Consider the following 27,982-nt stretch of genomic DNA (forward strand, 5'->3'; position numbering starts at 1 on the left):
TTATTGCCAGTACAGACATGTGGAAGAGGTCAAACAGACACAATAGCCATCACCTAAACACTTACCACACTGTTTAGGCCCAATTCCAACTGCTTTTGGCAGCTAAACAGTGTTGAGCCTCTTTAGTAGTTTAATTTAAGACCCCCTGCTAATATCATGTCCTGTAGGTCTTTTTACATTACCAACACATGATTTTTTTCATTAAGCCAATACAGTTAGGAAACTTTTTTATTAGCTTACCTGGTGATAGAAGTAGAAGAGGGCAAATAAGTGCCTGTATCTCATCTACAGCCATACCACATTGGATAGGCCCAATCTCATCTGAACTTATAAGCTAAGCAGTGTTGGGCCTGGTTAGTACTTGGGTGGGAGACCACATGGGAACACCAGGTGCTGTAGGTTTTTTCACATTACAGGCAAATTGTTTTTATTCTCTAGCTATTTAAATTGGAAACTTTTTCTTTTTATTGCCAGCACAGACATTTAAAAAGAGGTCAAACAGACACAATAGCCATCACCTAAAGACTTACCACACTGTTTAGGCTCAATTCCAACTGCTTTTGGCAGCTAAACAGTGTTGAGCCTCTTTTGTAGTTTAATTTAAGACCCCCTGCTAATATCATGTCCTGTAGGTCTTTTTACATTACCAACACATGATTTTTTTCAGTAAGCCAATACAGTTAGGAAACTTTTGTATTAGCTTACCTGGTAATAGAAGTAGAAGAGGGCAAAAAAGTGGCTTTAACTCACCTACAGCCATTCCACATTGGATAGGCCCAATCTCGTCTGATCTTGGAAGCTAAGCAGTGTTGGGCCTGGTTAGTACTTGGGTGGGAGACCACATGGGAACACCAGGTGCTGTAGGTTTTTTCACATTACAGGCAAATTGTTTTTATTCTCTAGCTATTTAAATTGGAAACTTTTTCTTTTTATTGCCAGTACAGACATTTGGAAGAGGTCAAACAGACACAATAGCCATCACATAAAGACTTACCACACTGTTTAGGCCCAATTCCAACTGCTTTTGGCAGCTAAACAGTGTTGAGCCTGTTTAGTAGTTTAATTTAAGACCCCCTGCTAATATCATGTCCTGTAGGTCTTTTTACATTACCAACACATGATTTTTTTTAAGTAAGCCAATACAGTTAGGAAACTTTTTTAGGTACTTGTTTCCTAGAACGGCCACAACGATTTAGATCGTTGTGGTCGTAAGATAAAAAATCGGATCGATCGCATCGCATGCGATTTGGTCGCATACGATGCGACCGATCCGATCGACCGATTTTTCACCCGATTTTTTTTTTTTTTCACCAGATTTGTTTAAATTGCCCCCCCAAATGTTAATAAGTGTGCTAGACCCCACGATAGACGTGAACCCGAAGCGTGGCGAGCGCAGCGAGCCCGCGAGGGGCGGCGGTGCGCGTCCTCCGACCTTTTCATTCCCCTACTATCCACTAGGGCGTGGAGTGAGAATATAATAGTGTGGCGAGCGCAGCGAGCCACCGAGCCCGAAGCGTGGCGAGCGCAGCGAGCCCCGCGAGGGGACGCGTCTAACTTCACAGGTATACGCGTCCCCTCGCGGGGCTCGCTGCGCTCGCCACGCTTCGGGCTCGGTGGCTCGCTGCGCTCGCCACACTATTATATTCTCACTCCACGCCCTAGTGGATAGTAGGGGAATGAAAAGGTCGGAGGACGCGCACCGCTCGCTGCGCTCGCCACGCTTCGGGTTCACGTCTATCGTGGGGTCATGGCGGGCACATAAAAAATGTGAAATGGGTCATATTGGCCCATTTCACCTTTTTTATCATTTTTCCCTATGTGAGATGGACTTAATCAAGTCCATCTCATCTTGTGCCATTATAATGGCACAAGACCGACCGATTTCAATGTTAAAAGATTTTTTAACATTGAAGTCTATGGAAAAATCGGGTCAATCGGTCGGTCGCATCGCGGCCGATTTTAATTGGTCGCGACCGACCGATTGACCCGATTTCTGTCAATCAAAGTGAAAAAATTGTAAAAAATCGGCCACATCGTGAGGATCGTGTCCCTTAATTAAGAGCCACGATCACTCACGATTGTGGCCGTTCTAGGAAACAAGTACCCTTTTTTATTAGCTTACCTGGTGTTAGAAGTAGAAGAGGGCAAAAAAGTGCCTGTATCTCACCTACAGCCGTACCACATTGGATAGGCCCAATCTCGTCTGATCTTGGAAGCTAAGCAGTGTTGGGCCTGGTTAGTACTTGGGTGGGAGACCACCTGGGAACACCAGGTGCTGTAGGTTTTTTCACATTACTGGCAAATTATTTTTATTCTCTAGCTATTTAAATTGGAAACTTTTTCTTTTTATTGCCAGCACAGACATTTGGAAGAGGTCAAACAGACACAATAGCCATCACCTAAAGACTTACCACACTGTTTAGGCTCAATTCCAACTGCTTTTGGCAGCTAAACAGTGTTGAGCCTCTTTTGTAGTTTAATTTAAGACCCCCTGCTAATATCATGTCCTGTAGGTCTTTTTACTTTACCAACACATGATTTTTTTCAGTAAGCCAATACAGTTAGGAAACTTTTGTATTAGCTTACCTGGTGATAGAAGTAGAAGAGGGCAAAAAAGTGCCTGTATTTCAGCTACAGCCATACCACGTTGGATAGGCCCAATATCGTCTGATCTTGGAAGCTAAGCAGTGTTGGGCCTGGTTAGTACTTGGGTGGGAGACCACCTGGGAACACCAGGTGCTGTAGGTTTTTTCACATTACTGGCAAATTGTTTTTATTCTCTAGCTATTTATATTGGAAACTTTTTCTTTTTATTGCCAGCACAGACATTTGGAAGAGGTCAAACAGACACACTAGCCATCACCTAAAGACTTACCACACTGTTTAGGCTCAATTCCAACTGCTTTTGGCAGCTAAACAGTGTTGAGCTTCTTTAGTAGTTTAATTTAAGACCCCCTGCTAATATCATGTCCTGTAGGTCTTTTTACATTACCAACACATGATTTTTTTCAGTAAGCCAATACAGTTAGGAAACTTTTTTATTAGCTTACCTTGTGATAGAAGTAGAAGAGGGCAAAAAAGTGCCTGTATTTCACCTACAGCCATACCACATTGGATAGGCCCAATCTCGTCTGTTCTTGGAAGCTAAGCAGTGTTAGGCCTGGTTAGTACTTGGGTGGGAGACAACATGGGAACACCAGGTGCTGTAGGTTTTTTCACATTACAGGCAAATTGTTTTTATTCTCTAGCTATTTATATTGGAAACTTTTTCTTTTTATTGCCAGCACAGACATTTGGAAGAGGTCAAACAGACACAATAGCCATCACCTAAAGACTTACCACACTATTTAGGCTCAATTCCAACTGCTTTTGGCAGCTAAACAGTGTTGAGCCTCTTTTGTAGTTTAATTTAAGACCCCCTGCTAATATCATGTCCTGTAGGTCTTTTTACATTACCAACACATGATTTTTTTCAGTAAGCCAATACAGTTAGGAAACTTTTGTATTAGCTTACCTGGTGATAGAAGTAGAAGAGGGCAAAAAAGTGGCTTTTACTCACCTACAGCCGTACCACATTGGATAGCCCCAATCTCGTCTGATCTTGGAAGCTAAGCAGTGTTGGGCCTGGTTAGTACTTGGGTGGGAGACCACATGGGAACATCAGGTGCTGTAGGTTTTTTCACATTACTGGCAAATTGTTTTTATTCTCTAGCTATTTAAATAGGAAACTTTTTCTTTTTATTGCCAGCACAGACATTTGGAAGAGGTCAAACAGACACAATAGGCATCACCTAAAGACTTACCACACTGTTTAGGCCCAATTCCAACTGCTTTTGGCAGCTAAACAGTGTTGAGCCTCTTTAGTAGTTTAAATTAAGACCCCCTGCTAATATCATGTCCTGTAGGTCTTTTTACATTACCAACACATGATTTTTTTCAGTAAGCCAATACAGTTAGGAAACTTTTGTATTAGCTTACCTGGTGATAGAAGTAGAAGAGGGCAAAAAAGTGCCTTTAACTCACCTACAGCCATACCACATTGGATAGGCCCAATCTCGTCTGATCTTGGAAGCTAAGCAGTGTTGGGCCTGGTTAGTACTTGGGTGGGAGACCACATGGGAACACCAGGTGCTGTAGGTTTTTTCACATTACAGGCAAATTGTTTTTATTCTCTAGCTATTTAAATTGGAAACTTTTTCTTTTTATTGCCAGTACAGACATTTGGAAGAGGTCAAACAGACACAATAGCCATCACCTAAAGACTTACCACACTGTTTAGGACCAATTCCAACTGCTTTTGGCAGCTAAACAGTGTTGGGCCTCTTTAGTAGTTTAATTTAAGACTCCCGGCTAATATCATGTCCTGTAGGTCTTTTTACATTACCAACACATGATTTTTTTCAGTAAGCCAATACAGTTAGGAAACTTTTTTATTAGCTTACCTGGTGATAGAAGTAGAAGAGGGCAAAAAAGTGCCTGTATCTCACCTACAGCTATACCACATTGGATAGGCCCAATCTCGTCTGATCTTGGAAGCTAAGCAGTGTTGGGCCTGGTTAGTACTTGGGTGGGAGACCACATGGGAACACCAGGTGCTGTAGGTTTTTTCACATTACTGGCAAATTGTTTTTATTCTCTAGCTATTTAAATTGGAAACTTTTTCTTTTTATTGCCAGTAAAGACATGTGGAAGAGGTCAAACAGACACAATAGCCATCACCTAAAGACTTACCACACTGTTTAGGCCCAATTCCAACTGCTTTTGGCAGCTAAACAGTGTTGAGCCTCTTTAGTAGTTTAATTTAAGACCCCCTGCTAATATCATGTCCTGTAGGTCTATTTACATTACCAACACATGATATTTTTCATTAAGCCAATACAGTTAGGAAACTTTTTTATTAGCTTACCTGGTGATAGAAGTAGAAGAGGGCAAAAAAGTGCCTGTATCTCACCTACAGCCATACCACATTGGATAGGCCCAATCTTGTCTGATCTTGGAAGCTAAGCAGTGTTGGGCCTGGTTAGTACTTGGGTGGGAGACCACATGGGAACACCAGGTGCTGTAGGTTTTTTCACATTACAGGCAAATTGTTTTTATTCTCTAGCTATTTAAATTGGAAACTTTTTCTTTTTATTGCCAGTACAGACATTTGGAAGAGGTCAAACAGACACAATAGCCATCACCTAAAGACTTACCACACTGTTTAGGCCCAATTCCAACTGCTTTTGGCAGCTAAACAGTGTTGAGCCTCTTTAGTAGTTTAATTTAAGACCCCTGCTAATATCATGTCCTGTAGGTCTTTTTACATTACCAACACATGATTTTTTTCAGTAAGCCAATACAGTTAGGAAACTTTTTTATTAGCTTACCTGGTGATAGAAGTAGAAGAGGGCAAAAAAGTGCCTGTATCTAACCTACAGCCATACCACATTGGATAGGCCCAATCTCGTCTGATCTTGGAAGCTAAGCAGTGTTGGGCCTGGTTAGTACTTGGGTGGGAGACCACATGGGAACACCATGTGCTGTAGGTTTTTTCACATTACAGGTAAATTGTTTTTATTCTCTAGCTATTTAAATTGGAAACTTTTTCTTTTTATTGCCAGCACAGACATTTGGAAGAGGTCAAACAGACACAATAGCCATCACCTAAAGACTTACCACACTGTTTAGGCTCAATTCCAACTGCTTTTGGCAGCTAAACAGTGTTGAGCCTCTTTTGTAGTTTAATTTAAGACCCCCTGCTAATATCATGTCCTGTAGGTCTTTTTACATTACCAACACATGATTTTTTTCAGTAAGCCAATACAGTTAGGAAACTTTTTTATTAGCTTACCTGGTGATAGAAGTAGAAGAGGGCAAATAAGTGCCTGTATCTCACCTACAGCCATATCACATTGGATAGGCCCAATCTCATCTGAACTTATAAGCTAAGCAGTGTTGGGCCTGGTTAGTATTTGGGTGGGAGACCACATGGGAACACCAGGTGCTGTAGGTTTTTTCACATTACTGGCAAATTGTTTTTATTCTCTAGCTATTTATATTGGAAACTTTTTCATTTTATTGCCAGCACAGACATTTGGAAGAGGTCAAACAGACACAATAGCCATCACCTAAAGACTTACCACAATGTTTAGGCTCAATTCCAACTGCTTTTGGCAGCTAAACAGTGTTGAGCCTCTTTTGTAGTTTAATTTAAGACCCCCTGCTAATATCATGTCCTGTAGGTCTTTTTACATTACCAACACATGATTTTTTTCAGTAAGCCAATACAGTTAGGAAACTTTTGTATTAGCTTACCTGGTAATAGAAGTAGAAGAGGGCAAAAAAGTGGCTTTAACTCACCTACAGCCATTCCACATTGGATAGGCCCAATCTCGTCTGATCTTGGAAGCTAAGCAGTGTTGGGCCTGGTTAGTACTTGGGTGGGAGACCACATGGGAACACCAGGTGCTGTAGGTTTTTTCACATTACAGGCAAATTGTTTTTATTCTCTAGCTATTTAAATTGGAAACTTTTTCTTTTTATTGCCAGTACAGACATTTGGAAGAGGTCAAACAGACACAATAGCCATCACATAAAGACTTACCACACTGTTTAGGCCCAATTCCAACTGCTTTTGGCAGCTAAACAGTGTTGAGCCTGTTTAGTAGTTTAATTTAAGACCCCCTGCTAATATCATGTCCTGTAGGTCTTTTTACATTACCAACACATGATTTTTTTTAAGTAAGCCAATACAGTTAGGAAACTTTTTTATTAGCTTACCTGGTGATAGAAGTAGAAGAGGGCAAAAAAGTGCCTGTATCTCACCTACAGCCATACCACATTGGATAGGCTCAATCTCGTCTGATCTTGGAAGCTAAGCAGTGTTGGGCCTGGTTAGTACTTGGGTGGGAGACCACCTGGGAACACCAGGTGCTGTAGGTTTTTTCACATTACTGGCAAATTATTTTTATTCTCTAGCTATTTAAATTGGAAACTTTTTCTTTTTATTGCCAGCACAGACATTTGGAAGAGGTCAAACAGACACAATAGCCATCACCTAAAGACTTACCACACTGTTTAGGCTCAATTCCAACTGCTTTTGGCAGCTAAACAGTGTTGAGCCTCTTTTGTAGTTTAATTTAAGACCCCCTGCTAATATCATGTCCTGTAGGTCTTTTTACTTTACCAACACATGATTTTTTTCAGTAAGCCAATACAGTTAGGAAACTTTTGTATTAGCTTACCTGGTGATAGAAGTAGAAGAGGGCAAAAAAGTGCATGTATTTCACCTAAAGCCATACCACATTGGATAGGCCCAATCTCGTCTGATCTTGGAAGCTAAGCAGTGTTGGGCCTGGTTAGTTCTTGGGTGGGAGACCACCTGGGAACACCAGGTGCTGTAGGTTTTTTCACATTACTGGCAAATTGTTTTTATTCTCTAGCTATTTATATTGGAAACTTTTTCTTTTTATTGCCAGCACAGACATTTGGAAGAGGTCAAACAGACACACTAGCCATCACCTAAAGACTTACCACACTGTTTAGGCTCAATTCCAACTGCTTTTGGCAGCTAAACAGTGTTGAGCCTCTTTTGTAGTTTAATTTAAGACCCCCTGCTAATATCATGTCCTGTAGGTCTTTTTACATTACCAACACATGATTTTTTTCAGTAAGCCAATACAGTTAGGAAACTTTTGTATTAGCTTACCTGGTGATAGAAGTAGAAGAGGGCAAAAAAGTGCCTGTATCTCACCTACAGCCATACCACATTGGATAGGCCCAATCTCGTCTGATCTTAGAAGCTAAGCAGTGTTGGGCCTGGTTAGTACTTGGGTGGGAGACCACATGGGAACACCAGGTGCTGTAGGTTTTTTCACATTACAGGCAAATTGTTTTTATTCTCTAGCTATTTAAATTGGAAACTTTTTCTTTTTATTGCCAGCACAGACATTTGGAAGAGGTCAAACAGACACAATAGCCATCACCTAAAGACTTACCACACTGTTTAGGCTCAATTCCAACTGCTTTTGGCAGCTAAACAGTGTTGAGCCTCTTTTGTAGTTTAATTTAAGACCCCCTGCTAATATCATGTCCTGTAGGTCTTTTTACATTACCAACACATGATTTTTTTCAGTAAGCCAATACAGTTAGGAAACTTTTGTATTAGCTTACCTGGTGATAGAAGTAGAAGAGGGCAAATAAGTGCCTGTATCTCACCTACAGCCATACCACATTGGATAGGCCCAATCTCATCTGAATTTATAAGCTAAGCAGTGTTGGGCCTGGTTAGTACTTGGGTGGGAGACCACATGGGAACACCAGGTGCTGTAGGTTTTTTCACATTACTGGCAAATTGTTTTTATTCTCTAGCTATTTATATTGGAAACTTTTTCATTTTATTGCCAGCACAGACATTTGGAAGAGGTCAAACAGACACAATAGCCATCACCTAAAGACTTACCACAATGTTTAGGCTCAATTCCAACTGCTTTTGGCAGCTAAACAGTGTTGAGCCTCTTTTGTAGTTTAATTTAAGACCCCCTGCTAATATCATGTCCTGTAGGTCTTTTTACATTACCAACACATGATTTTTTTCAGTAAGCCAATACAGTTAGGAAACTTTTGTATTAGCTTACCTGGTAATAGAAGTAGAAGAGGGCAAAAAAGTGGCTTTAACTCACCTACAGCCATTCCACATTGGATAGGCCCAATCTCGTCTGATCTTGGAAGCTAAGCAGTGTTGGGCCTGGTTAGTACTTGCGTGGGAGACCACATGGGAACACCAGGTGCTGTAGGTTTTTTCACATTACAGGCAAATTGTTTTTATTCTCTAGCTATTTAAATTGGAAACTTTTTCTTTTAATTGCCAGTACAGACATTTGGAAGAGGTCAAACAGACACAATAGCCATCACATAAAGACTTACCACACTGTTTAGGCCCAATTCCAACTGCTTTTGGCAGCTAAACAGTGTTGAGCCTGTTTAGTAGTTTAATTTAAGACCCCCTGCTAATATCATGTCCTGTAGGTCTTTTTACATTACCAACACATGATTTTTTTAAAGTAAGCCAATACAGTTAGGAAACTTTTTTATTAGCTTACCTGGTGATAGAAGTAGAAGAGGGCAAAAAAGTGCATGTATCTCACCTACAGCCATACCACATTGGATAGGCCCAATCTCGTCTGATCTTGGAAGCTAAGCAGTGTTGGGCCTGGTTAGTACTTGGGTGGGAGACCACCTGGGAACACCAGGTGCTGTAGGTTTTTTCACATTACTGGCAAATTATTTTTATTCTCTAGCTATTTAAATTGGAAACTTTTTCTTTTTATTGCCAGCACAGACATTTGGAAGAGGTCAAACAGACACAATAGCCATCACCTAAAGACTTACCACACTGTTTAGGCTCAATTCCAACTGCTTTTGGCAGCTAAACAGTGTTGAGCCTCTTTTGTAGTTTAATTTAAGACCCCCTGCTAATATCATGTCCTGTAGGTCTTTTTACTTTACCAACACATGATTTTTTTCAGTAAGCCAATACAGTTAGGAAACTTTTGTATTAGCTTACCTGGTGATAGAAGTAGAAGAGGGCAAAAAAGTGCCTGTATTTCACCTACAGCCATACCACATTGGATAGGCCCAATCTCGTCTGATCTTGGAAGCTAAGCAGTGTTGGGCCTGGTTAGTACTTGGGTGGGAGACCACATGGGAACACCAGGTGCTGTAGGTTTTTTCACATTACTGGCAAATTGTTTTTATTCTCTAGCTATTTATATTGGAAACTTTTTCATTTTATTGCCAGCACAGACATTTGGAAGAGGTCAAACAGACACAATAGCCATCACCTAAAGACTTACCACAATGTTTAGGCTCAATTCCAACTGCTTTTGGCAGCTAAACAGTGTTGAGCCTCTTTTGTAGTTTAATTTAAGACCCCCTGCTAATATCATGTCCTGTAGGTCTTTTTACATTACCAACACATGATTTTTTTCAGTAAGCCAATACAGTTAGGAAACTTTTGTATTAGCTTACCTGGTAATAGAAGTAGAAGAGGGCAAAAAAGTGGCTTTAACTCACCTACAGCCATTCCACATTGGATAGGCCCAATCTCGTCTGATCTTGGAAGCTAAGCAGTGTTGGGCCTGGTTAGTACTTGGGTGGGAGACCACATGGAAACACCAGGTGCTGTAGGTTTTTTCACATTACAGGCAAATTGTTTTTATTCTCTAGCTATTTAAATTGGAAACTTTTTCTTTTTATTGCCAGTACAGACATTTGGAAGAGGTCAAACAGACACAATAGCCATCACATAAAGACTTACCACACTGTTTAGGCCCAATTCCAACTGCTTTTGGCAGCTAAACAGTGTTGAGCCTGTTTAGTAGTTTAATTTAAGACCCCCTGCTAATATCATGTCCTGTAGGTCTTTTTACATTACCAACACATGATTTTTTTTAAGTAAGCCAATACAGTTAGGAAACTTTTTTATTAGCTTACCTGGTGATAGAAGTAGAAGAGGGCAAAAAAGTGCCTGTATCTCACCTACAGCCATACCACATTGGATAGGCCCAATCTCGTCTGATCTTGGAAGCTAAGCAGTGTTGGGCCTGGTTAGTACTTGGGTGGGAGACCACCTGGGAACACCAGGTGCTGTAGGATTTTTCACATTACTGGCAAATTATTTTTATTCTCTAGCTATTTAAATTGGAAACTTTTTCTTTTTATTGCCAGCACAGACATTTGGAAGAGGTCAAACAGACACAATAGCCATCACCTAAAGACTTACCACACTGTTTAGGCTCAATTCCAACTGCTTTTGGCAGCTAAACAGTGTTGAGCCTCTTTTGTAGTTTAATTTAAGACCCCCTGCTAATATCATGTCCTGTAGGTCTTTTTACTTTACCAACACATGATTTTTTTCAGTAAGCCAATACAGTTAGGAAACTTTTGTATTAGCTTACCTGGTGATAGAAGTAGAAGAGGGCAAAAAAGTGCATGTATTTCACCTACAGCCATACCACATTGGATAGGCCCAATCTCGTCTGATCTTGGAAGCTAAGCAGTGTTGGGCCTGGTTAGTACTTGGGTGGGAGACCACCTGGGAACACCAGGTGCTGTAGGTTTTTTCACATTACTGGCAAATTGTTTTTATTCTCTAGCTATTTATATTGGAAACTTTTTCTTTTTATTGCCAGCACAGACATTTGGAAGAGGTCAAACAGACACACTAGCCATCACCTAAAGACTTACCACAATGTTTAGGCTCAATTCCAACTGCTTTTGGCAGCTAAATAGTGTTGAGCCTCTTTAGTAGTTTAATTTAAGACCCCCTGCTAATATCATGTCCTGTAGGTCTTTTTACATTACCAACACATGATTTTTTTCAGTAAGCCAATACAGTTAGGAAACTTTTTCATTAGCTTACCTGGTGATAGAAGTAGAAGAGGGCAAAAAAGTGCCTGTATCTCACCTACAGCCATACCACATTGGATAGGCCCAATCTCGTCTGATCTTGGAAGCTAAGCAGTGTTGGGCCTGGTTAGTACTTGGGTGGGAGACCACATGGGAACACCAGGTGCTGTAGGTTTTTTCACATTACAGGCAAATTGTTTTTATTCTCTAGCTATTTATATTGGAAACTTTTTCTTTTTATTGCCAGCACAGACATTTGGAAGAGGTCAAACAGACACAATAGCCATCACCTAAAGACTTACCACACTGTTTAGGCTCAATTCCAACTGCTTTTGGCAGCAAAACAGTGTTGAGCCTCTTTAGTAGTTTAATTTAAGACCCCCTGCTAATATCATGTCCTGTAGGTCTTTTTACATTACCAACACATGATATTTTTCATTAAGCCAATACAGTTAGGAAACTTTTTTATTAGCTTACCTGGTGATAGAAGTAGAAGAGGGCAAAAAAGTGCCTGTATCTCACCTACAGCTATACCACATTGGATAGGCCCAATCTTGTCTGATCTTGGAAGCTAAGCAGTGTTGGGCCTGGTTAGTACTTGGGTGGGAGACCACATGGGAACACCAGGTGCTGTAGGTTTTTTCACATTACAGGCAAATTGTTTTTATTCTCTAGCTATTTAAATTGAAAACTTTTTCTTTTTATTGCCAGTACAGACATTTGGAAGAGGTCAAACAGACACAATAGCCATCACCTAAAGACTTACCACACTGTTTAGGCCCAATTCCAACTGCTTTTGGCAGCTAAACAGTGTTGAGCCTCTTTAGTAGTTTAATTTAAGACCCCTGCTAATATCATGTCCTGTAGGTCTTTTTACATTACCAACACATGATTTTTTTTAGTAAGCCAATACAGTTAGGAAACTTTTTTATTAGCTTACCTGGTGATAGAAGTAGAAGAGGGCAAATAAGTGCCTGTATCTCACCTACAGCCATACCACATTGGATAGGCCCAATCTCATCTGAACTTATAAGCTAAGCAGTGTTGGGCCTGGTTAGTACTTGGGTGGGAGACCACATGGGAACACCAGGTGCTGTAGGTTTTTTCACATTACTGGCAAATTGTTTTTATTCTCTAGCTATTTATATTGGAAACTTTTTCATTTTATTGCCAGCACAGACATTTGGAAGAGGTCAAACAGACACAATAGCCATCACCTAAAGACTTACCACAATGTTTAGGCTCAATTCCAACTGCTTTTGGCAGCAAAACAGTGTTGAGCCTCTTTAGTAGTTTAATTTAAGACCCCCTGCTAATATCATGTCCTGTAGGTCTTTTTACATTACCAACACATGATATTTTTCATTAAGCCAATACAGTTAGGAAACTTTTTTATTAGCTTACCTGGTGATAGAAGTAGAAGAGGGCAAAAAAGTGCCTGTATCTCACCTACAGCTATACCACATTGGATAGGCCCAATCTTGTCTGATCTTGGAAGCTAAGCAGTGTTGGGCCTGGTTAGTACTTGGGTGGGAGACCACATGGGAACACCAGGTGCTGTAGGTTTTTTCACATTACAGGCAAATTGTTTTTATTCTCTAGCTATTTAAATTGAAAACTTTTTCTTTTTATTGCCAGTACAGACATTTGGAAGAGGTCAAACAGACACAATAGCCATCACCTAAAGACTTACCACACTGTTTAGGCCCAATTCCAACTGCTTTTGGCAGCTAAACAGTGTTGAGCCTCTTTAGTAGTTTAATTTAAGACCCCTGCTAATATCATGTCCTGTAGGTCTTTTTACATTACCAACACATGATTTTTTTTAGTAAGCCAATACAGTTAGGAAACTTTTTTATTAGCTTACCTGGTGATAGAAGTAGAAGAGGGCAAATAAGTGCCTGTATCTCACCTACAGCCATACCACATTGGATAGGCCCAATCTCATCTGAACTTATAAGCTAAGCAGTGTTGGGCCTGGTTAGTACTTGGGTGGGAGACCACATGGGAACACCAGGTGCTGTAGGTTTTTTCACATTACTGGCAAATTGTTTTTATTCTCTAGCTATTTATATTGGAAACTTTTTCATTTTATTGCCAGCACAGACATTTGGAAGAGGTCAAACAGACACAATAGCCATCACCTAAAGACTTACCACAATGTTTAGGCTCAATTCCAACTGCTTTTGGCAGCTAAACAGTGTTGAGCCTCTTTTGTAGTTTAATTTAAGACCCCCTGCTAATATCATGTCCTGTAGGTCTTTTTACATTACCAACACATGATTTTTTTCAGTAAGCCAATACAGTTAGGAAACTTTTGTATTAGCTTACCTGGTAATAGAAGTAGAAGAGGGCAAAAAAGTGGCTTTAACTCACCTACAGCCATTCCACATTGGATAGGCCCAATCTCGTCTGATCTTGGAAGCTAAGCAGTGTTGGGCCTGGTTAGTACTTGGGTGGGAGACCACATGGGAACACCAGGTGCTGTAGGTTTTTTCACATTACTGGCAAATTGTTTTTATTCTCTAGCTATTTAAATTGGAAACTTTTTCTTTTTATTGCCAGCACAGACATTTGGAAGAGGTCAAACAGACACAATAGCCATCACCTAAGGACTTACCACACTGTTTAGGCTCAATTCTAACTGCTTTTGGCAGCTAAACAGTGTTGAGCCTGTTTAGTAGTTTAATTTAAGACCCCCTGCTAATATCATGTCCTGTAGGTCTTTTTACATTACCAACACATGATTTTTTTTAAGTAAGCCAATACAGTTAGGAAACTTTTTTATTAGCTTACCTGGTGATAGAAGTAGAAGAGGGCAAAAAAGTGCCTGTATCTCACCTACAGCCATACCACATTGGATAGGCCCAATCTCGTCTGATCTTGGAAGCTAAGCAGTGTTGGGCCTGGTTAGTACTTGGGTGGGAGACCACCTGGGAACACCAGGTGCTGTAGGTTTTTTCACATTACTGGCAAATTATTTTTATTCTCTAGCTATTTAAATTGGAAACTTTTTCTTTTTATTGCCAGCACAGACATTTGGAAGAGGTCAAACAGACACAATAGCCATCACCTAAAGACTTACCACACTGTTTCGGCTCAATTCCAACTGCTTTTGGCAGCTAAACAGTGTTGAGCCTCTTTTGTAGTTTAATTTAAGACCCCCTGCTAATATCATGTCCTGTAGGTCTTTTTACTTTACCAACACATGATTTTTTTCAGTAAGCCAATACAGTTAGGAAACTTTTGTATTAGCTTACCTGGTGATAGAAGTAGAAGAGGGCAAAAAAGTGCCTGTATTTCACCTACAGCCATACCACATTGGATAGGCCCAATCTCGTCTGATCTTGGAAGCTAAGCAGTGTTGGGCCTGGTTAGTACTTGGGTGGGAGACCACATGGGAACACCAGGTGCTGTAGGTTTTTTCACATTACAGGCAAATTGTTTTTATTCTCTAGCTATTTAAATTGGAAACTTTTTCTTTTTATTGCCAGCACAGACATTTGGAAGAGGTCAAACAGACACAATAGCCATCACCTAAAGACTTACCACACTGTTTAGGCTCAATTCCAACTGCTTTTGGCAGCTAAACAGTGTTGAGCCTCTTTTGTAGTTTAATTTAAGACCCCCTGCTAATATCATGTCCTGTAGGTCTTTTTACATTACCAACACATGATTTTTTTCAGTAAGCCAATACAGTTAGGAAACTTTTTTATTAGCTTACCTGGTGATAGAAGTAGAAGAGGGCAAATAAGAGCCTGTATCTCACCTACAGCCATACCACATTGGATAGGCCCAATCTCATCTGAACTTATAAGCTAAGCAGTGTTGGGCCTGGTTAGTACTTGGGTGGGAGACCACATGGGAACACCAGGTGCTGTAGGTTTTTTCACATTACTGGCAAATTGTTTTTATTCTCTAGCTATTTATTTTGGAAACTTTTTCATTTTATTGCCAGCACAGACATTTGGAAGAGGTCAAACAGACACAATAGCCATCACCTAAAGACTTACCACAATGTTTAGGCTCAATTCCAACTGCTTTTGGCAGCTAAACAGTGTTGAGCCTCTTTTGTAGTTTAATTTAAGACCCCCTGCTAATATCATGTCCTGTAGGTCTTTTTACATTACCAACACATGATTTTTTTCAGTAAGCCAATACAGTTAGGAAACTTTTGTATTAGCTTACCTGGTAATAGAAGTAGAATAGGGCAAAAAAGTGGCTTTAACTCACCTACAGCCATTCCACATTGGATAGGCCCAATCTCGTCTGATCTTGGAAGCTAAGCAGTGTTGGGCCTGGTTAGTACTTGGGTGGGAGACCACATGGGAACACCAGATGCTGTAGGTTTTTTCACATTACAGGCAAATTGTTTTTATTCTCTAGCTATTTAAATTGGAAACTTTTTCTTTTTATTGCCAGTACAGACATTTGGAAGAGGTCAAACAGACACAATAGCCATCACATAAAGACTTACCACACTGTTTAGGCCCAATTCCAACTGCTTTTGGCAGCTAAACAGTGTTGAGCCTGTTTAGTAGTTTAATTTAAGACCCCCTGCTAATATCAAGTCCTGTAGGTCTTTTTACATTACCAACACATGATTTTTTTTAAGTAAGCCAATACAGTTAGGAAACTTTTTTATTAGCTTACCTGGTGATAGAAGTAGAAGAGGGCAAAAAAGTGCCGGTATTTCTCCTACAGCCATACCACATTGGATAGGCCCAATCTCGTCTGTTCTTGGAAGCTAAGCAGTGTTGGGCCTGGTTAGTAATTGGGTGGGAGACCACATGGGAACACCAGGTGCTGTAGGTTTTTTCACATTACATGCAAATTGTTTTTATTCTCTAGCTATTTATATTGGAAACTTTTTCTTTTTATTGCCAGCACAGACATTTGGAAGAGGTCAAACAGACACAATAGCCATCACCTAAAGACTTACCACACTGTTTAGGCTCAATTCCAACTGCTTTTGGCAGCTAAACAGTGTTGAGCCTCTTTTGTAGTTTAATTTAAGACCCCCTGCTAATATCATGTCCTGTAGGTCTTTTTACATTACCAACACATGATTTTTTTCAGTAAGCCAATACAGTTAGGAAACTTTTTTATTAGCTTACCTGGTGATAGAAGTAGAAGAGGGCAAAAAAGTGCCTGTATCTCACCTACAGCCATACCACATTGGATAGGCCCAATCTCGTCTGATCTTGGAAGCTAAGCAGTGTTGGGCCTGGTTATTACTTGGGTGGGAGACCACATGGGAACACCAGGTGCTGTAGGTTTTTTCACATTACAGGCAAATTGTTTTTATTCTCTAGCTATTTAAATTGGAAACTTTTTCTTTTTATTGCCAGTACAGACATGTGGAAGAGGTCAAACAGACACAATAGCCATCACCTAAACACTTACCACACTGTTTAGGCCCAATTCCAACTGCTTTTGGCAGCTAAACAGTGTTGAGCCTCTTTAGTAGTTTAATTTAAGACCCCCTGCTAATATCATGTCCTGTAGGTCTTTTTACATTACCAACACATGATTTTTTTCATTAAGCCAATACAGTTCGGAAACTTTTTTATTAGCTTACCTGGTGATAGAAGTAGAAGAGGGCAAATAAGTGCCTGTATCTCATCTACAGCCATACCACATTGGATAGGCCCAATCTCATCTGAACTTATAAGCTAAGCAGTGTTGGGCCTGGTTAGTACTTGGGTGGGAGACCACATGGGAACACCAGGTGCTGTAGGTTTTTTCACATTACAGGCAAATTGTTTTTATTCTCTAGCTATTTAAATTGGAAACTTTTTCTTTTTATTGCCAGCACAGACATTTGGAAGAGGTCAAACAGACACAATAGCCATCACCTAAAGACTTACCACACTGTTTAGGCTCAATTCCAACTGCTTTTGGCAGCTAAACAGTGTTGAGCCTCTTTTGTAGTTTAATTTAAGACCCCCTGCTAATATCATGTCCTGTAGGTCTTTTTACATTACCAACACATGATTTTTTTCAGTAAGCCAATACAGTTAGGAAACTTTTTTATTAGCTTACCTGGTGATAGAAGTAGAAAAGGGCAAATAAGTGCCTGTATCTCACCTACAGCCATACCACATTGGATAGGCCCAATCTCATCTGAACTTATAAGCTAAGCAGTGTTGGGCCTGGTTAGTACTTGGGTGGGAGACCACATGGGAACACCAGGTGCTGTAGGTTTTTTCACATTACTGGCAAATTGTTTTTATTCTCTAGCTATTTATATTGGAAATTTTTTCATTTTATTGCCAGCACAGACATTTGGAAGAGGTCAAACAGACACAATAGCCATCACCTAAAGACTTACCACAATGTTTAGGCTCAATTCCAACTGCTTTTGGCAGCTAAACAGTGTTGAGCCTCTTTTGTAGTTTAATTTAAGACCCCCTGCTAATATCATGTCCTGTAGGTCTTTTTACATTACCAACACATGATTTTTTTTCAGTAAGCCAATACAGTTAGGAAACTTTTGTATTAGCTTACCTGGTAATAGAAGTAGAAGAGGGCAAAAAAGTGGCTTTAACTCACCTACAGCCATTCCACATTGGATAGGCCCAATCTCGTCTGATCTTGGAAGCTAAGCAGTGTTGGGCCTGGTTAGTACTTGGGTGGGAGACCACATGGGAACACCAGGTGCTGTAGGTTTTTTCACATTACAGGCAAATTGTTTTTATTCTCTAGCTATTTAAATTGGAAACTTTTTCTTTTTATTGCCAGTACAGACATTTGGAAGAGGTCAAACAGACACAATAGCCATCACATAAAGACTTACCACACTGTTTAGGCCCAATTCCAACTGCTTTTGGCAGCTAAACAGTGTTGAGCCTGTTTAGTAGTTTAATTTAAGACCCCCTGCTAATATCATGTCCTGTAGGTCTTTTTACATTACCAACACATGATTTTTTTTAAGTAAGCCAATACAGTTAGGAAACTTTTTTATTAGCTTACCTGGTGTTAGAAGTAGAAGAGGGCAAAAAAGTGCCTGTATCTCACCTACAGCCGTACCACATTGGATAGGCCCAATCTCGTCTGATCTTGGAAGCTAAGCAGTGTTGGGCCTGGTTAGTACTTGGGTGGGAGACCACCTGGGAACACCAGGTGCTGTAGGTTTTTTCACATTACTGGCAAATTATTTTTATTCTCTAGCTATTTAAATTGGAAACTTTTTCTTTTTATTGCCAGCACAGACATTTGGAAGAGGTCAAACAGACACAATAGCCATCACCTAAAGACTTACCACACTGTTTAGGCTCAATTCCAACTGCTTTTGGCAGCTAAACAGTGTTGAGCCTCTTTTGTAGTTTAATTTAAGACCCCCTGCTAATATCATGTCCTGTAGGTCTTTTTACTTTACCAACACATGATTTTTTTCAGTAAGCCAATACAGTTAGGAAACTTTTGTATTAGCTTACCTGGTGATAGAAGTAGAAGAGGGCAAAAAAGTGCCTGTATTTCACCTACAGCCATACCACGTTGGATAGGCCCAATATCGTCTGATCTTGGAAGCTAAGCAGTGTTGGGCCTGGTTAGTACTTGGGTGGGAGACCACCTGGGAACACCAGGTGCTGTAGGTTTTTTCACATTACTGGCAAATTGTTTTTATTCTCTAGCTATTTATATTGGAAACTTTTTCTTTTTATTGCCAGCACAGACATTTGGAAGAGGTCAAACAGACACACTAGCCATCACCTAAAGACTTACCACACTGTTTAGGCTCAATTCCAACTGCTTTTGGCAGCTAAACAGTGTTGAGCTTCTTTAGTAGTTTAATTTAAGACCCCCTGCTAATATCATGTCCTGTAGGTCTTTTTACATTACCAACACATGATTTTTTTCAGTAAGCCAATACAGTTAGGAAACTTTTTTATTAGCTTACCTTGTGATAGAAGTAGAAGAGGGCAAAAAAGTGCCTGTATTTCACCTACAGCTATACCACATTGGATAGGCCCAATCTCGTCTGTTCTTGGAAGCTAAGCAGTGTTAGGCCTGGTTAGTACTTGGGTGGGAGACAACATGGGAACACCAGGTGCTGTAGGTTTTTTCACATTACAGGCAAATTGTTTTTATTCTCTAGCTATATATATTGGAAACTTTTTCTTTTTATTGCCAGCACAGACATTTGGAAGAGGTCAAACAGACACAATAGCCATCACCTAAAGACTTACCACACTATTTAGGCTCAATTCCAACTGCTTTTGGCAGCTAAACAGTGTTGAGCCTCTTTTGTAGTTTAATTTAAGACCCCCTGCTAATATCATGTCCTGTAGGTCTTTTTACATTACCAACACATGATTTTTTTCAGTAAGCCAATACAGTTAGGAAACTTTTGTATTAGCTTACCTGGTGATAGAAGTAGAAGAGGGCAAAAAAGTGGCTTTTACTCACCTACAGCCGTACCACATTGGATAGCCCCAATCTCGTCTGATCTTGGAAGCTAAGCAGTGTTGGGCCTGGTTAGTACTTGGGTGGGAGACCACATGGGAACATCAGGTGCTGTAGGTTTTTTCACATTACTGGCAAATTGTTTTTATTCTCTAGCTATTTAAATAGGAAACTTTTTCTTTTTATTGCCAGCACAGACATTTGGAAGAGGTCAAACAGACACAATAGGCATCACCTAAAGACTTACCACAGTGTTTAGGCCCAATTCCAACTGCTTTTGGCAGCTAAACAGTGTTGAGCCTCTTTAGTAGTTTAAATTAAGACCCCCTGCTAATATCATGTCCTGTAGGTCTTTTTACATTACCAACACATGATTTTTTTCAGTAAGCCAATACAGTTAGGAAACTTTTGTATTAGCTTACCTGGTGATAGAAGTAGAAGAGGGCAAAAAAGTGCCTTTAACTCACCCACAGCCATACCACATTGGATAGGCCCAATCTCGTCTGATCTTGGAATCTAAGCAGTGTTGGGCCTGGTTAGTACTTGGGTGGGAGACCACATGGGAACACCAGGTGCTGTAGGTTTTTTCACATTACAGGCAAATTGTTTTTATTCTCTAGCTATTTAAATTGGAAACTTTTTCTTTTTATTGCCAGTACAGACATTTGGAAGAGGTCAAACAGACACAATAGCCATCACCTAAAGACTTACCACACTGTTTAGGCCCAATTCCAACTGCTTTTGGCAGCTAAACAGTGTTGGGCCTCTTTAGTAGTTTAATTTAAGACTCCCGGCTAATATCATGTCCTGTAGGTCTTTTTACATTACCAACACATGATTTTTTTCAGTAAGCCAATACAGTTAGGAAACTTTTTTATTAGCTTACCTGGTGATAGAAGTAGAAGAGGGCAAAAAAGTGCCTGTATCTCACCTACAGCTATACCACATTGGATAGGCCCAATCTCGTCTGATCTTGGAAGCTAAGCAGTGTTGGGCCTGGTTAGTACTTGGGTGGGAGACCACATGGGAACACCAGGTGCTGTAGGTTTTTTCACATTACTGGCAAATTGTTTTTATTCTCTAGCTATTTAAATTGGAAACTTTTTCTTTTTATTGCCAGTAAAGACATGTGGAAGAGGTCAAACAGACACAATAGCCATCACCTAAAGACTTACCACACTGTTTAGGCCCAATTCCAACTGCTTTTGGCAGCTAAACAGTGTTGAGCCTCTTTAGTAGTTTAATTTAAGACCCCCTGCTAATATCATGTCCTGTAGGTCTATTTACATTACCAACACATGATATTTTTCATTAAGCCAATACAGTTAGGAAACTTTTTTATTAGCTTACCTGGTGATAGAAGTAGAAGAGGGCAAAAAAGTGCCTGTATCTCACCTACAGCCATACCACATTGGATAGGCCCAATCTTAACTGATCTTGGAAGCTAAGCAGTGTTGGACCTGGTTAGTACTTGGGTGGGAGACCACATGGGAACACCAGGTGCTGTAGGTTTTTTCACATTACAGGCAAATTGTTTTTATTCTCTAGCTATTTAAATTGGAAACTTTTTCTTTTTATTGCCAGTACAGACATTTGGAAGAGGTCAAACAGACACAATAGCCATCACCTAAAGACTTACCACACTGTTTAGGCCCAATTCCAACTGCTTTTGGCAGCTAAACAGTGTTGAGCCTCTTTAGTAGTTTAATTTAAGACCCCTGCTAATATCATGTCCTGTAGGTCTTTTTACATTACCAACACATGATTTTTTTCAGTAAGCCAATACAGTTAGGAAACTTTTTTATTAGCTTACCTGGTGATAGAAGTAGAAGAGGGCAAAAAAGTGCCTGTATCTAACCTACAGCCATACCACATTGGATAGGCCCAATCTCGTCTGATCTTGGAAGCTAAGCAGTGTTGGGCCTGGTTAGTACTTGGGTGGGAGACCACATGGGAACACCATGTGCTGTAGGTTTTTTCACATTACAGGTAAATTGTTTTTATTCTCTAGCTATTTAAATTGGAAACTTTTTCTTTTTATTGCCAGCACAGACATTTGGAAGAGGTCAAACAGACACAATAGCCATCACCTAAAGACTTACCACACTGTTTAGGCTCAATTCCAACTGCTTTTGGCAGCTAAACAGTGTTGAGCCTCTTTTGTAGTTTAATTTAAGACCCCCTGCTAATATCATGTCCTGTAGGTCTTTTTACATTACCAACACATGATTTTTTTCAGTAAGCCAATACAGTTAGGAAACTTTTTTATTAGCTTACCTGGTGATAGAAGTAGAAGAGGGCAAATAAGTGCCTGTATCTCACCTACAGCCATATCACATTGGATAGGCCCAATCTCATCTGAACTTATAAGCTAAGCAGTGTTGGGCCTGGTTAGTATTTGGGTGGGAGACCACATGGGAACACCAGGTGCTGTAGGTTTTTTCACATTACTGGCAAATTGTTTTTATTCTCTAGCTATTTATATTGGAAACTTTTTCATTTTATTGCCAGCACAGACATTTGGAAGAGGTCAAACAGACACAATAGCCATCACCTAAAGACTTACCACAATGTTTAGGCTCAATTCCAACTGCTTTTGGCAGCTAAACAGTGTTGAGCCTCTTTTGTAGTTTAATTTAAGACCCCCTGCTAATATCATGTCCTGTAGGTCTTTTTACATTACCAACACATGATTTTTTTCAGTAAGCCAATACAGTTAGGAAACTTTTGTATTAGCTTACCTGGTAATAGAAGTAGAAGAGGGCAAAAAAGTGGCTTTAACTCACCTACAGCCATTCCACATTGGATAGGCCCAATCTCGTCTGATCTTGGAAGCTAAGCAGTGTTGGGCCTGGTTAGTACTTGGGAGGGAGACCACATGGGAACACCAGGTGCTGTAGGTTTTTTCACATTACAGGCAAATTGTTTTTATTCTCTAGCTATTTAAATTGGAAACTTTTTCTTTTTATTGCCAGTACAGACATTTGGAAGAGGTCAAACAGACACAATAGCCATCACATAAAGACTTACCACACTGTTTAGGCCCAATTCCAACTGCTTTTGGCAGCTAAACAGTGTTGAGCCTCTTTAGTAGTTTAATTTAAGACCCCTGCTAATATCATGTCCTGTAGGTCTTTTTACATTACCAACACATGATTTTTTTCAGTAAGCCAATACAGTTAGGAAACTTTTTTATTAGCTTACCTGGTGATAGAAGTAGAAGAGGGCAAAAAAGTGCCTGTATCTCACCTACAGCCATACCACATTGGATAGGCTCAATCTCGTCTGATCTTGGAAGCTAAGCAGTGTTGGGCCTGGTTAGTACTTGGGTGGGAGACCACCTGGGAACACCAGGTGCTGTAGGTTTTTTCACATTACTGGCAAATTATTTTTATTCTCTAGCTATTTAAATTGGAAACTTTTTCTTTTTATTGCCAGTACAGACATTTGGAAGAGGTCAAACAGACACAATAGCCATCACCTAAAGACTTACCACACTGTTTAGGCCCAATTCCAACTGCTTTTGGCAGCTAAACAGTGTTGAGCCTCTTTAGTAGTTTAATTTAAGACCCCTGCTAATATCATGTCCTGTAGGTCTTTTTACATTACCAACACATGATTTTTTTCAGTAAGCCAATACAGTTAGGAAACTTTTTTATTAGCTTACCTGGTGATAGAAGTAGAAGAGGGCAAAAAAGTGCCTGTATCTAACCTACAGCCATACCACATTGGATAGGCCCAATCTCGTCTGATCTTGGAAGCTAAGCAGTGTTGGGCCTGGTTAGTACTTGGGTGGGAGACCACATGGGAACACCATGTGCTGTAGGTTTTTTCACATTACAGGTAAATTGTTTTTATTCTCTAGCTATTTAAATTGGAAACTTTTTCTTTTTATTGCCAGCACAGACATTTGGAAGAGGTCAAACAGACACAATAGCCATCACCTAAAGACTTACCACACTGTTTAGGCTCAATTCCAACTGCTTTTGGCAGCTAAACAGTGTTGAGCCTCTTTTGTAGTTTAATTTAAGACCCCCTGCTAATATCATGTCCTGTAGGTCTTTTTACATTACCAACACATGATTTTTTTCAGTAAGCCAATACAGTTAGGAAACTTTTTTATTAGCTTACCTGGTGATAGAAGTAGAAGAGGGCAAATAAGTGCCTGTATCTCACCTACAGCCATATCACATTGGATAGGCCCAATCTCATCTGAACTTATAAGCTAAGCAGTGTTGGGCCTGGTTAGTATTTGGGTGGGAGACCACATGGGAACACCAGGTGCTGTAGGTTTTTTCACATTACTGGCAAATTGTTTTTATTCTCTAGCTATTTATATTGGAAACTTTTTCATTTTATTGCCAGCACAGACATTTGGAAGAGGTCAAACAGACACAATAGCCATCACCTAAAGACTTACCACAATGTTTAGGCTCAATTCCAACTGCTTTTGGCAGCTAAACAGTGTTGAGCCTCTTTTGTAGTTTAATTTAAGACCCCCTGCTAATATCATGTCCTGTAGGTCTTTTTACATTACCAACACATGATTTTTTTCAGTAAGCCAATACAGTTAGGAAACTTTTGTATTAGCTTACCTGGTAATAGAAGTAGAAGAGGGCAAAAAAGTGGCTTTAACTCACCTACAGCCATTCCACATTGGATAGGCCCAATCTCGTCTGATCTTGGAAGCTAAGCAGTGTTGGGCCTGGTTAGTACTTGGGAGGGAGACCACATGGGAACACCAGGTGCTGTAGGTTTTTTCACATTACAGGCAAATTGTTTTTATTCTCTAGCTATTTAAATTGGAAACTTTTTCTTTTTATTGCCAGTACAGACATTTGGAAGAGGTCAAACAGACACAATAGCCATCACATAAAGACTTACCACACTGTTTAGGCCCAATTCCAACTGCTTTTGGCAGCTAAACAGTGTTGAGCCTGTTTAGTAGTTTAATTTAAGACCCCCTGCTAATATCATGTCCTGTAGGTCTTTTTACATTACCAACACATGATTTTTTTTAAGTAAGCCAATACAGTTAGGAAACTTTTTTATTAGCTTACCTGGTGATAGAAGTAGAAGAGGGCAAAAAAGTGCCTGTATCTCACCTACAGCCATACCACATTGGATAGGCTCAATCTCGTCTGATCTTGGAAGCTAAGCAGTGTTGGGCCTGGTTAGTACTTGGGTGGGAGACCACCTGGGAACACCAGGTGCTGTAGGTTTTTTCACATTACTGGCAAATTATTTTTATTCTCTAGCTATTTAAATTGGAAACTTTTTCTTTTTATTGCCAGCACAGACATTTGGAAGAGGTCAAACAGACACAATAGCCATCACCTAAAGACTTACCACACTGTTTAGGCTCAATTCCAACTGCTTTTGGCAGCTAAACAGTGTTGAGCCTCTTTTGTAGTTTAATTTAAGACCCCCTGCTAATATCATGTCCTGTAGGTCTTTTTACTTTACCAACACATTATTTTTTTCAGTAAGCCAATACAGTTAGGAAACTTTTGTATTAGCTTACCTGGTGATAGAAGTAGAAGAGGGCAAAAAAGTGCATGTATTTCACCTAAAGCCATACCACATTGGATAGGCCCAATCTCGTCTGATCTTGGAAGCTAAGCAGTGTTGGGCCTGGTTAGTTCTTGGGTGGGAGACCACCTGGGAACACCAGGTGCTGTAGGTTTTTTCACATTACTGGCAAATTGTTTTTATTCTCTAGCTATTTATATTGGAAACTTTTTCTTTTTATTGCCAGCACAGACATTTGGAAGAGGTCAAACAGACACACTAGCCATCACCTAAAGACTTACCACACTGTTTAGGCTCAATTCCAACTGCTTTTGGCAGCTAAACAGTGTTGAGCCTCTTTTGTAGTTTAATTTAAGACCCCCTGCTAATATCATGTCCTGTAGGTCTTTTTACATTACCAACACATGATTTTTTTCAGTAAGCCAATACAGTTAGGAAACTTTTTTATTAGCTTACCTGGTGATAGAAGTAGAAGAGGGCAAATAAGTGCCTGTATCTCACCTACAGCCATATCACATTGGATAGGCCCAATCTCATCTGAACTTATAAGCTAAGCAGTGTTGGGCCTGGTTAGTATTTGGGTGGGAGACCACATGGGAACACCAGGTGCTGTAGGTTTTTTCACATTACTGGCAAATTGTTTTTATTCTCTAGCTATTTATATTGGAAACTTTTTCATTTTATTGCCAGCACAGACATTTGGAAGAGGTCAAACAGACACAATAGCCATCACCTAAAGACTTACCACAATGTTTAGGCTCAATTCCAACTGCTTTTGGCAGCTAAACAGTGTTGAGCCTCTTTTGTAGTTTAATTTAAGACCCCCTGCTAATATCATGTCCTGTAGGTCTTTTTACATTACCAACACATGATTTTTTTCAGTAAGCCAATACAGTTAGGAAACTTTTGTATTAGCTTACCTGGTAATAGAAGTAGAAGAGGGCAAAAAAGTGGCTTTAACTCACCTACAGCCATTCCACATTGGATAGGCCCAATCTCGTCTGATCTTGGAAGCTAAGCAGTGTTGGGCCTGGTTAGTACTTGGGAGGGAGACCACATGGGAACACCAGGTGCTGTAGGTTTTTTCACATTACAGGCAAATTGTTTTTATTCTCTAGCTATTTAAATTGGAAACTTTTTCTTTTTATTGCCAGTACAGACATTTGGAAGAGGTCAAACAGACACAATAGCCATCACATAAAGACTTACCACACTGTTTAGGCCCAATTCCAACTGCTTTTGGCAGCTAAACAGTGTTGAGCCTCTTTAGTAGTTTAATTTAAGACCCCTGCTAATATCATGTCCTGTAGGTCTTTTTACATTACCAACACATGATTTTTTTCAGTAAGCCAATACAGTTAGGAAACTTTTTTATTAGCTTACCTGGTGATAGAAGTAGAAGAGGGCAAAAAAGTGCCTGTATCTCACCTACAGCCATACCACATTGGATAGGCTCAATCTCGTCTGATCTTGGAAGCTAAGCAGTGTTGGGCCTGGTTAGTACTTGGGTGGGAGACCACCTGGGAACACCAGGTGCTGTAGGTTTTTTCACATTACTGGCAAATTATTTTTATTCTCTAGCTATTTAAATTGGAAACTTTTTCTTTTTATTGCCAGTACAGACATTTGGAAGAGGTCAAACAGACACAATAGCCATCACCTAAAGACTTACCACACTGTTTAGGCCCAATTCCAACTGCTTTTGGCAGCTAAACAGTGTTGAGCCTCTTTAGTAGTTTAATTTAAGACCCCTGCTAATATCATGTCCTGTAGGTCTTTTTACATTACCAACACATGATTTTTTTCAGTAAGCCAATACAGTTAGGAAACTTTTTTATTAGCTTACCTGGTGATAGAAGTAGAAGAGGGCAAAAAAGTGCCTGTATCTAACCTACAGCCATACCACATTGGATAGGCCCAATCTCGTCTGATCTTGGAAGCTAAGCAGTGTTGGGCCTGGTTAGTACTTGGGTGGGAGACCACATGGGAACACCATGTGCTGTAGGTTTTTTCACATTACAGGTAAATTGTTTTTATTCTCTAGCTATTTAAATTGGAAACTTTTTCTTTTTATTGCCAGCACAGACATTTGGAAGAGGTCAAACAGACACAATAGCCATCACCTAAAGACTTACCACACTGTTTAGGCTCAATTCCAACTGCTTTTGGCAGCTAAACAGTGTTGAGCCTCTTTTGTAGTTTAATTTAAGACCCCCTGCTAATATCATGTCCTGTAGGTCTTTTTACATTACCAACACATGATTTTTTTCAGTAAGCCAATACAGTTAGGAAACTTTTTTATTAGCTTACCTGGTGATAGAAGTAGAAGAGGGCAAATAAGTGCCTGTATCTCACCTACAGCCATATCACATTGGATAGGCCCAATCTCATCTGAACTTATAAGCTAAGCAGTGTTGGGCCTGGTTAGTATTTGGGTGGGAGACCACATGGGAACACCAGGTGCTGTAGGTTTTTTCACATTACTGGCAAATTGTTTTTATTCTCTAGCTATTTATATTGGAAACTTTTTCATTTTATTGCCAGCACAGACATTTGGAAGAGGTCAAACAGACACAATAGCCATCACCTAAAGACTTACCACAATGTTTAGGCTCAATTCCAACTGCTTTTGGCAGCTAAACAGTGTTGA

The 27,982-nt window shown here is 40.0% G+C and overlaps 45 non-coding genes and 13 pseudogenes across 45 annotated transcripts; all 58 read left to right on the top strand.

The window, feature by feature from the left end:
* The first annotated feature begins 283 nt into the window (after positions 1 to 283).
* Positions 284 to 402, top strand: LOC146010279 (5S ribosomal RNA). Its single transcript, XR_014444794.1, has one exon. It is a non-coding gene; the product is annotated as a 5S ribosomal RNA (ribosomal RNA).
* Positions 403 to 748: 346 nt separating this feature from the next.
* On the top strand, positions 749 to 867 carry LOC146014954 (5S ribosomal RNA). The gene has a single exon (XR_014447893.1). It is a non-coding gene; the product is annotated as a 5S ribosomal RNA (ribosomal RNA).
* A 1,298-nt stretch (positions 868 to 2,165) lies between these two features.
* LOC146014762 (5S ribosomal RNA) lies at positions 2,166 to 2,284 on the top strand. Its single transcript, XR_014447706.1, has one exon. It is a non-coding gene; the product is annotated as a 5S ribosomal RNA (ribosomal RNA).
* Positions 2,285 to 2,629: 345 nt separating this feature from the next.
* Positions 2,630 to 2,748, top strand: LOC146010967 (5S ribosomal RNA; annotated as a pseudogene).
* A 345-nt stretch (positions 2,749 to 3,093) lies between these two features.
* LOC146011332 (5S ribosomal RNA) lies at positions 3,094 to 3,212 on the top strand (annotated as a pseudogene).
* Positions 3,213 to 3,557: 345 nt separating this feature from the next.
* Positions 3,558 to 3,676, top strand: LOC146016799 (5S ribosomal RNA). Its single transcript, XR_014449677.1, has one exon. It is a non-coding gene; the product is annotated as a 5S ribosomal RNA (ribosomal RNA).
* Positions 3,677 to 4,021: 345 nt separating this feature from the next.
* LOC146013434 (5S ribosomal RNA) lies at positions 4,022 to 4,140 on the top strand. Its single transcript, XR_014446410.1, has one exon. It is a non-coding gene; the product is annotated as a 5S ribosomal RNA (ribosomal RNA).
* A 345-nt stretch (positions 4,141 to 4,485) lies between these two features.
* On the top strand, positions 4,486 to 4,604 carry LOC146014475 (5S ribosomal RNA). Its single transcript, XR_014447428.1, has one exon. It is a non-coding gene; the product is annotated as a 5S ribosomal RNA (ribosomal RNA).
* Positions 4,605 to 4,949: 345 nt separating this feature from the next.
* LOC146015906 (5S ribosomal RNA) lies at positions 4,950 to 5,068 on the top strand. The gene has a single exon (XR_014448813.1). It is a non-coding gene; the product is annotated as a 5S ribosomal RNA (ribosomal RNA).
* Positions 5,069 to 5,412: 344 nt separating this feature from the next.
* Positions 5,413 to 5,531, top strand: LOC146016381 (5S ribosomal RNA). Its single transcript, XR_014449274.1, has one exon. It is a non-coding gene; the product is annotated as a 5S ribosomal RNA (ribosomal RNA).
* A 345-nt stretch (positions 5,532 to 5,876) lies between these two features.
* On the top strand, positions 5,877 to 5,995 carry LOC146011194 (5S ribosomal RNA; annotated as a pseudogene).
* Positions 5,996 to 6,340: 345 nt separating this feature from the next.
* On the top strand, positions 6,341 to 6,459 carry LOC146014955 (5S ribosomal RNA). Its single transcript, XR_014447894.1, has one exon. It is a non-coding gene; the product is annotated as a 5S ribosomal RNA (ribosomal RNA).
* A 346-nt stretch (positions 6,460 to 6,805) lies between these two features.
* On the top strand, positions 6,806 to 6,924 carry LOC146014244 (5S ribosomal RNA). Its single transcript, XR_014447195.1, has one exon. It is a non-coding gene; the product is annotated as a 5S ribosomal RNA (ribosomal RNA).
* A 345-nt stretch (positions 6,925 to 7,269) lies between these two features.
* Positions 7,270 to 7,388, top strand: LOC146010608 (5S ribosomal RNA; annotated as a pseudogene).
* A 345-nt stretch (positions 7,389 to 7,733) lies between these two features.
* LOC146016109 (5S ribosomal RNA) lies at positions 7,734 to 7,852 on the top strand. Its single transcript, XR_014449010.1, has one exon. It is a non-coding gene; the product is annotated as a 5S ribosomal RNA (ribosomal RNA).
* A 345-nt stretch (positions 7,853 to 8,197) lies between these two features.
* On the top strand, positions 8,198 to 8,316 carry LOC146010848 (5S ribosomal RNA; annotated as a pseudogene).
* A 345-nt stretch (positions 8,317 to 8,661) lies between these two features.
* Positions 8,662 to 8,780, top strand: LOC146016619 (5S ribosomal RNA). The gene has a single exon (XR_014449504.1). It is a non-coding gene; the product is annotated as a 5S ribosomal RNA (ribosomal RNA).
* Positions 8,781 to 9,126: 346 nt separating this feature from the next.
* LOC146015739 (5S ribosomal RNA) lies at positions 9,127 to 9,245 on the top strand. The gene has a single exon (XR_014448651.1). It is a non-coding gene; the product is annotated as a 5S ribosomal RNA (ribosomal RNA).
* A 345-nt stretch (positions 9,246 to 9,590) lies between these two features.
* Positions 9,591 to 9,709, top strand: LOC146013436 (5S ribosomal RNA). The gene has a single exon (XR_014446412.1). It is a non-coding gene; the product is annotated as a 5S ribosomal RNA (ribosomal RNA).
* A 345-nt stretch (positions 9,710 to 10,054) lies between these two features.
* On the top strand, positions 10,055 to 10,173 carry LOC146017047 (5S ribosomal RNA). Its single transcript, XR_014449922.1, has one exon. It is a non-coding gene; the product is annotated as a 5S ribosomal RNA (ribosomal RNA).
* Positions 10,174 to 10,519: 346 nt separating this feature from the next.
* On the top strand, positions 10,520 to 10,638 carry LOC146014623 (5S ribosomal RNA). The gene has a single exon (XR_014447572.1). It is a non-coding gene; the product is annotated as a 5S ribosomal RNA (ribosomal RNA).
* A 345-nt stretch (positions 10,639 to 10,983) lies between these two features.
* On the top strand, positions 10,984 to 11,102 carry LOC146015751 (5S ribosomal RNA). Its single transcript, XR_014448663.1, has one exon. It is a non-coding gene; the product is annotated as a 5S ribosomal RNA (ribosomal RNA).
* Positions 11,103 to 11,447: 345 nt separating this feature from the next.
* Positions 11,448 to 11,566, top strand: LOC146013437 (5S ribosomal RNA). The gene has a single exon (XR_014446413.1). It is a non-coding gene; the product is annotated as a 5S ribosomal RNA (ribosomal RNA).
* Positions 11,567 to 11,911: 345 nt separating this feature from the next.
* Positions 11,912 to 12,030, top strand: LOC146016769 (5S ribosomal RNA). Its single transcript, XR_014449648.1, has one exon. It is a non-coding gene; the product is annotated as a 5S ribosomal RNA (ribosomal RNA).
* Positions 12,031 to 12,374: 344 nt separating this feature from the next.
* On the top strand, positions 12,375 to 12,493 carry LOC146017152 (5S ribosomal RNA). Its single transcript, XR_014450025.1, has one exon. It is a non-coding gene; the product is annotated as a 5S ribosomal RNA (ribosomal RNA).
* A 345-nt stretch (positions 12,494 to 12,838) lies between these two features.
* Positions 12,839 to 12,957, top strand: LOC146016770 (5S ribosomal RNA). Its single transcript, XR_014449649.1, has one exon. It is a non-coding gene; the product is annotated as a 5S ribosomal RNA (ribosomal RNA).
* A 344-nt stretch (positions 12,958 to 13,301) lies between these two features.
* Positions 13,302 to 13,420, top strand: LOC146017153 (5S ribosomal RNA). The gene has a single exon (XR_014450026.1). It is a non-coding gene; the product is annotated as a 5S ribosomal RNA (ribosomal RNA).
* A 345-nt stretch (positions 13,421 to 13,765) lies between these two features.
* LOC146014956 (5S ribosomal RNA) lies at positions 13,766 to 13,884 on the top strand. Its single transcript, XR_014447895.1, has one exon. It is a non-coding gene; the product is annotated as a 5S ribosomal RNA (ribosomal RNA).
* A 346-nt stretch (positions 13,885 to 14,230) lies between these two features.
* LOC146015763 (5S ribosomal RNA) lies at positions 14,231 to 14,349 on the top strand. The gene has a single exon (XR_014448674.1). It is a non-coding gene; the product is annotated as a 5S ribosomal RNA (ribosomal RNA).
* Positions 14,350 to 14,694: 345 nt separating this feature from the next.
* Positions 14,695 to 14,813, top strand: LOC146013438 (5S ribosomal RNA). Its single transcript, XR_014446414.1, has one exon. It is a non-coding gene; the product is annotated as a 5S ribosomal RNA (ribosomal RNA).
* Positions 14,814 to 15,158: 345 nt separating this feature from the next.
* Positions 15,159 to 15,277, top strand: LOC146017154 (5S ribosomal RNA). Its single transcript, XR_014450027.1, has one exon. It is a non-coding gene; the product is annotated as a 5S ribosomal RNA (ribosomal RNA).
* Positions 15,278 to 15,622: 345 nt separating this feature from the next.
* LOC146017478 (5S ribosomal RNA) lies at positions 15,623 to 15,741 on the top strand. Its single transcript, XR_014450347.1, has one exon. It is a non-coding gene; the product is annotated as a 5S ribosomal RNA (ribosomal RNA).
* Positions 15,742 to 16,087: 346 nt separating this feature from the next.
* Positions 16,088 to 16,206, top strand: LOC146010958 (5S ribosomal RNA; annotated as a pseudogene).
* Positions 16,207 to 16,551: 345 nt separating this feature from the next.
* LOC146016269 (5S ribosomal RNA) lies at positions 16,552 to 16,670 on the top strand. The gene has a single exon (XR_014449165.1). It is a non-coding gene; the product is annotated as a 5S ribosomal RNA (ribosomal RNA).
* A 345-nt stretch (positions 16,671 to 17,015) lies between these two features.
* LOC146010281 (5S ribosomal RNA) lies at positions 17,016 to 17,134 on the top strand. The gene has a single exon (XR_014444796.1). It is a non-coding gene; the product is annotated as a 5S ribosomal RNA (ribosomal RNA).
* A 345-nt stretch (positions 17,135 to 17,479) lies between these two features.
* Positions 17,480 to 17,598, top strand: LOC146017155 (5S ribosomal RNA). The gene has a single exon (XR_014450028.1). It is a non-coding gene; the product is annotated as a 5S ribosomal RNA (ribosomal RNA).
* A 346-nt stretch (positions 17,599 to 17,944) lies between these two features.
* LOC146014958 (5S ribosomal RNA) lies at positions 17,945 to 18,063 on the top strand. Its single transcript, XR_014447896.1, has one exon. It is a non-coding gene; the product is annotated as a 5S ribosomal RNA (ribosomal RNA).
* Positions 18,064 to 18,409: 346 nt separating this feature from the next.
* Positions 18,410 to 18,528, top strand: LOC146014763 (5S ribosomal RNA). The gene has a single exon (XR_014447707.1). It is a non-coding gene; the product is annotated as a 5S ribosomal RNA (ribosomal RNA).
* Positions 18,529 to 18,873: 345 nt separating this feature from the next.
* LOC146017416 (5S ribosomal RNA) lies at positions 18,874 to 18,992 on the top strand. Its single transcript, XR_014450289.1, has one exon. It is a non-coding gene; the product is annotated as a 5S ribosomal RNA (ribosomal RNA).
* A 345-nt stretch (positions 18,993 to 19,337) lies between these two features.
* Positions 19,338 to 19,456, top strand: LOC146011397 (5S ribosomal RNA; annotated as a pseudogene).
* A 345-nt stretch (positions 19,457 to 19,801) lies between these two features.
* Positions 19,802 to 19,920, top strand: LOC146016800 (5S ribosomal RNA). Its single transcript, XR_014449678.1, has one exon. It is a non-coding gene; the product is annotated as a 5S ribosomal RNA (ribosomal RNA).
* A 345-nt stretch (positions 19,921 to 20,265) lies between these two features.
* On the top strand, positions 20,266 to 20,384 carry LOC146014603 (5S ribosomal RNA). The gene has a single exon (XR_014447552.1). It is a non-coding gene; the product is annotated as a 5S ribosomal RNA (ribosomal RNA).
* Positions 20,385 to 20,729: 345 nt separating this feature from the next.
* Positions 20,730 to 20,848, top strand: LOC146014476 (5S ribosomal RNA). The gene has a single exon (XR_014447429.1). It is a non-coding gene; the product is annotated as a 5S ribosomal RNA (ribosomal RNA).
* A 345-nt stretch (positions 20,849 to 21,193) lies between these two features.
* Positions 21,194 to 21,312, top strand: LOC146010502 (5S ribosomal RNA; annotated as a pseudogene).
* A 344-nt stretch (positions 21,313 to 21,656) lies between these two features.
* On the top strand, positions 21,657 to 21,775 carry LOC146016382 (5S ribosomal RNA). The gene has a single exon (XR_014449276.1). It is a non-coding gene; the product is annotated as a 5S ribosomal RNA (ribosomal RNA).
* Positions 21,776 to 22,120: 345 nt separating this feature from the next.
* Positions 22,121 to 22,239, top strand: LOC146011195 (5S ribosomal RNA; annotated as a pseudogene).
* Positions 22,240 to 22,584: 345 nt separating this feature from the next.
* On the top strand, positions 22,585 to 22,703 carry LOC146016720 (5S ribosomal RNA). The gene has a single exon (XR_014449602.1). It is a non-coding gene; the product is annotated as a 5S ribosomal RNA (ribosomal RNA).
* A 344-nt stretch (positions 22,704 to 23,047) lies between these two features.
* LOC146014245 (5S ribosomal RNA) lies at positions 23,048 to 23,166 on the top strand. The gene has a single exon (XR_014447196.1). It is a non-coding gene; the product is annotated as a 5S ribosomal RNA (ribosomal RNA).
* Positions 23,167 to 23,510: 344 nt separating this feature from the next.
* LOC146016383 (5S ribosomal RNA) lies at positions 23,511 to 23,629 on the top strand. Its single transcript, XR_014449277.1, has one exon. It is a non-coding gene; the product is annotated as a 5S ribosomal RNA (ribosomal RNA).
* A 345-nt stretch (positions 23,630 to 23,974) lies between these two features.
* On the top strand, positions 23,975 to 24,093 carry LOC146011196 (5S ribosomal RNA; annotated as a pseudogene).
* Positions 24,094 to 24,438: 345 nt separating this feature from the next.
* Positions 24,439 to 24,557, top strand: LOC146016722 (5S ribosomal RNA). The gene has a single exon (XR_014449604.1). It is a non-coding gene; the product is annotated as a 5S ribosomal RNA (ribosomal RNA).
* Positions 24,558 to 24,903: 346 nt separating this feature from the next.
* Positions 24,904 to 25,022, top strand: LOC146014246 (5S ribosomal RNA). The gene has a single exon (XR_014447197.1). It is a non-coding gene; the product is annotated as a 5S ribosomal RNA (ribosomal RNA).
* A 345-nt stretch (positions 25,023 to 25,367) lies between these two features.
* On the top strand, positions 25,368 to 25,486 carry LOC146010609 (5S ribosomal RNA; annotated as a pseudogene).
* A 345-nt stretch (positions 25,487 to 25,831) lies between these two features.
* Positions 25,832 to 25,950, top strand: LOC146011198 (5S ribosomal RNA; annotated as a pseudogene).
* Positions 25,951 to 26,295: 345 nt separating this feature from the next.
* On the top strand, positions 26,296 to 26,414 carry LOC146016723 (5S ribosomal RNA). Its single transcript, XR_014449605.1, has one exon. It is a non-coding gene; the product is annotated as a 5S ribosomal RNA (ribosomal RNA).
* Positions 26,415 to 26,758: 344 nt separating this feature from the next.
* Positions 26,759 to 26,877, top strand: LOC146014247 (5S ribosomal RNA). The gene has a single exon (XR_014447198.1). It is a non-coding gene; the product is annotated as a 5S ribosomal RNA (ribosomal RNA).
* A 344-nt stretch (positions 26,878 to 27,221) lies between these two features.
* LOC146016385 (5S ribosomal RNA) lies at positions 27,222 to 27,340 on the top strand. Its single transcript, XR_014449279.1, has one exon. It is a non-coding gene; the product is annotated as a 5S ribosomal RNA (ribosomal RNA).
* A 345-nt stretch (positions 27,341 to 27,685) lies between these two features.
* LOC146011199 (5S ribosomal RNA) lies at positions 27,686 to 27,804 on the top strand (annotated as a pseudogene).
* Positions 27,805 to 27,982: the final 178 nt, after the last annotated feature.

The sequence above is a fragment of the Crinia signifera genome, chromosome 6 (assembly GCF_055691185.1).
Source record: "Crinia signifera chromosome 6, ASM5569118v1, whole genome shotgun sequence".
NCBI classification, from domain to species: Eukaryota; Metazoa; Chordata; class Amphibia; order Anura; family Myobatrachidae; genus Crinia; species Crinia signifera.